At 35.0% G+C, this 4375-nt stretch overlaps 1 long non-coding RNA gene across 1 annotated transcript; it reads right to left on the reverse strand.

The window, feature by feature from the left end:
* Nucleotides 1–617: 617 nt before the first annotated feature.
* Nucleotides 618–2449, reverse strand: LOC106310464. The gene is made up of 4 exons (XR_001263790.1): nucleotides 2246–2449; nucleotides 1632–2145; nucleotides 1374–1500; nucleotides 618–1217 (listed from the first exon to the last, which is right to left on the reverse strand). It is a non-coding gene; the product is annotated as an uncharacterized LOC106310464 (long non-coding RNA).
* Nucleotides 2450–4375: the final 1926 nt, after the last annotated feature.

Below are 4375 nucleotides of genomic sequence, written 5' to 3' on the forward strand. Positions count from 1 at the left end.
CCTCTGGAAGATGTTGGTTATAAAGCTTTTAAAAAAGACTGAAGGGATCTCAACTAAGTAGTGAAGAACAAATAATAAGCAGAGACTAATCACCATGGCAACAAATCAATAAGAGACTCCTTGATGTAAATCACAGTACGTCCTAGAGCAGAAAATGTTTTTCCAAGTTCTCCTTTCAGTCCTTACACCAATCCAGAAGGATTTGAACTCTTTTTATTGAACTGTCTGAGGTATAACGCCACATGAACAACAATAACATTATACAAAGTTGTATGGTAAATAAAAGAGAAAGCATACACAATTATATTTCTGAGTTAGAACTCAAGATGATCTTTCCACATAATCATGATGTCTCATAATAAACAGAAACAAAGTGTTGAATGGGTTGGGTTGATTTTATCGCATCTGAGACACACATCTCCGCATCTGAAAATATTATGACTTTGCCTCGAGGTTGCAGGTTCGAATCATACAAAAGTGTTGGTAAATCATGATCGGGTAAATAGTGTTATTCTTTATTTTGGTGAGGTCCGTTGGAATATAAAAAAACATGATGGAGGCGTCAGCCTAAGCGAAGCAGTATGAGAAATAAAATAGAAGGCAAACTTGTCGCTTTGATATTGAATTTGTATTTGTGTAATATATGTTATTACAGGTTGGTCTATACATATGTTATTTCATCTCGGTCTTTCTCCATCATATACTATAATCATAAGGGTCACCTTAAGCGTGGCTGTGTTCACTACTGCCGCTAGCCTGATCAGTTGCACTTAACTTGAGTCTTTTAGAGCAGACGCAAGATACACATGTAGGTCATGGCATATCACATGGGATGTTGTTCCCACCTTGTCTAAACATATTAAAATATGTTAAGTACAAAGTATGAGAAAGAGGAGGTTAACATGTAATGCAAAATTTTCAGTAGTGGGAAGCTGGTGGTGATCAAACACAGCTGACTGACTCTATCGCATCTGAGATACACATCTCCACACAATACCTTCAACATTTGCGAATTTTAAAATGTTAGTGGAAAAATGGTAGATGGTTTATTTGGTTAGTGTTTTGAAAAGTGAGGAGTAATTTAAATCTATGGGGCAATACTTAAGAACACCAGAATTCTCACTGAAGCTTCCTTGAACATTTGGAGCAGGAAATGTAGTACCATCCATTGGTGGCTTCAATGGCTTATATTTTACTGTGCAAAGAAACTCAGCAACCTGTGGTGGAAAGAAGGAACGTTAATAATCTAGCACACGAATGGGTCCTTGAAGTTGCATTCAAATATTGGCGTTCTGCAAGTCTAGCGTAGTTAGTGTTGGAACATAAATACACACAGACGTCTGAAATAGAAAGGTTTTGAGGAAGCTGTTGACCTCCTACAAAGTGTTGGGATTAATGCTCGTTGCGATAATGACATTAGGCTTTACACCGACACCATCTAACTTTTGGTGAAGTTGGCTGGCCTGCACGTCAAAGACACTTAGACGGACAGTAGAAGATCTGCGTACATGTTCAGGAATAACAGAAAATAAAGTAAATGGACGTTCTAATGCAGCTTTCAAGTTTGGTAGTATAAAATCAAACGAAGATGATACATAAACAGTGAAGTGGTTCTGAAACACACGATGTACCTGTCATTTTGGATGGTCGCCATTATGCCATATGATGTTTGCAAGGAAAGTGTAACAGAGTATGGACATTTTTATGGGGAGGCATATAGATTTGTTCTGAATATAAGTTAAGAGACAGTCCTAGCAATTCAGTATTTGTGTTTGCCAATGCCATGAGTTGTTCATGAACCTAAAGAGCTCCAGAGGTAATGGAGCAGGTCCTACCGGAATCTCAACAAACTTAGTTAGGTCAGTGAAGCGTATGTCGACTGGTGATACTTGAAGTGGTGGTTGCTTCTCGTAACATCAAGCCCATTGAGCTCGTAAACAGCTCCCGCTTTCAGCAAATGTTCGCAAGTGTTAAGTCGATGAACATAGATGGAACTTTGGAGAAGCCTTGACTGAAAATTGGGAAAAGCATGAAGAAAGGTGGATAACTTTAATCAAGCCACATGAGCTCCCCACCACGCTTAACGTTCCTGGCCCCCCAGAATCGCAGCAGTCTAGCCTCGACAACAGATGAACACTTGCCAGACTTCAGATCGGGAAAAAACATGTGAATCTTTAGTATAATATAAGAGATATGAGTAGAAGTGCGGTGAAGAGATTGTGATTTCCAGAAGAGAAATACAGACCTATTTATACCCGACCTCACAGATCTTGCCGACGCAAACAACGCATTGAATAACGGGCGCTTCAATCGATGGGATTAATCACGTAAAAACCATAACGCAATCTGTTTCATGGACGGTGAGAAAGCTCGATAGTCACTGTCGCCACTTAAGGAAGAGAAGCGAAGAACATATATTTTCACCGTCTGAACTTAAGCCCGATAAGATCATACGGACACATAGCGAAGAAAGGCCCAGACGATACACAAATAAAGAAGCTCTGCGTTCTGCGGTGCGATACACGTGTCAGCACCGAGGCTCTCTACTTTATTCGCTGGCATCAGATGTGGAGGGTTGAGGATTGAGAGAACTGTTCTTTTATATATACTAGAGGCTTTTTCCGGACTACGCCCGGAATATTCGTATAAGTTTTAATTAAATTAAAAAAAATATAATAACATTTGAATATAAATTGTTATATATACTACAATTGATTTTAAACTATTAAATTGGTAAGAAATTTAAATTCGTTTGAATTTATTGATTGCCTTATGTCTAAAATATTTCATATAGTTTAACTCACAATTTGTTATTAAAGGAAATCATAACGATCAGTAAGATGGGTCAAAGTTAACTAAACCTTGTTATACTTTAAAATACATTTATCTTATTAATTTAGGTTTTGTATAAAACAATTGTAAATTTAAAACCGATTTAAACTTTGTTTTAACTTTAGAATTATTGAGTTGTAATACCATATTGAACAGTTTCATAACAGAAATTAAATTGAATAAAAAATTGATCCAAACTAAGGATAATGTTGTTCTCCAAATCAATTCATGAAAATACATAATAAATAAAAATTATAACAGACCAAACCAGTTTTAAGACAATTTTTTAAATAAACCATCACCGAAACTTTATATTTAAATCATATAAACCAATAATAACTCTTTAAATTAAGATATTTCGGCCTCGTCACAAAGATATTAGTCTTTAATTTTATGTTGATTTCTACATTTGGTTATTTATTTTAAAATTATAATCTGGTGTTTTTTAAAAATTTATATATGGTGAGGATTTAGTTTAATATTCACAACTTTTAAATTACTTATGAAGATTGTTGTTGAATGAATATAATTTGAAGAAGTGGTCTAAGTCTAAATCCTTAAACAACTCTCCACGATGTGTTTGAGTCTCCATTTTACGCTCTTTTCATCGTAACTGTTACCAATGAAATGTGTTCAAAATTTCAATCATCGTAATTACTACCAATATTTGTGTTTAATTTTAGACTAACTACATATGTTTTGAGCCCAGTTATTCATCGTACCATGTTACAAAAAAAGCATACGAATTATTTGAAAAATATAATCCATTGGAACAAATTGACAGTGATTAGTTCCCAATATATGGTGTAAGATTAAATACTTTCAACGGCGGGCAAGTCTCACACATTGTCTTCCTAAGTTTTTTATGCTTTTTTTTACTAAAATTTGGTCCAATTGTCTTTCTAAGTTCTTTATGTATCTTAGCTAATTTATTAGTCAAATAATTTATAAAAGGATCCCAACTTGGATTTTGATATATAAACTTTATGTGTATATATGGTCTTGAAAGTCTTCAGAAACATTTAATCTTTCTATCTTTTTGTGCAAACATCACTTTGTCCCCAAACGATTTCTTCTTCTTCTGAGATTCTTCCAGACATCAGCAATAACTCAGGAGAGAGAGAGAACTAAAAGCTTAAAAATCACGAAACTTAGTGGATAGTTATTAGAAACCTAAAATAAAAATTAAAAAAAGGCTGCAATGGTTGCCATGTGACCCGGAGAGGCAGCATGAATTACATCCTCCGGCCATGTATTCAATGGATAGAAACAGCCGAAGCTCAGGGACACGCGTTGCTAAATTATTTATACTCCCCCGTCCCATGTCATTTAGCGCCGGTAATTAATTTGACAAATACTTTTGAAGATTGAGTATCATCTTCAGAGGCTTTTGTTTCACTTTGTTCATGTATTAAAGAAAGAAACAAATCTCTAGTCTCAAGCTCAAGAATTGAGTAGTGAATAAAAGATGAATGGTAAATTTGTCCAAAAAAAGATTAATAATAACACTTAGCACCATTGTCTCTAGAGGAAATTTATTGGT

The sequence above is a fragment of the Brassica oleracea genome, chromosome C8, assembly GCF_000695525.1.
Source record: "Brassica oleracea var. oleracea cultivar TO1000 chromosome C8, BOL, whole genome shotgun sequence".
In the NCBI taxonomy this organism is placed as follows: Eukaryota; Viridiplantae; Streptophyta; class Magnoliopsida; order Brassicales; family Brassicaceae; genus Brassica; species Brassica oleracea.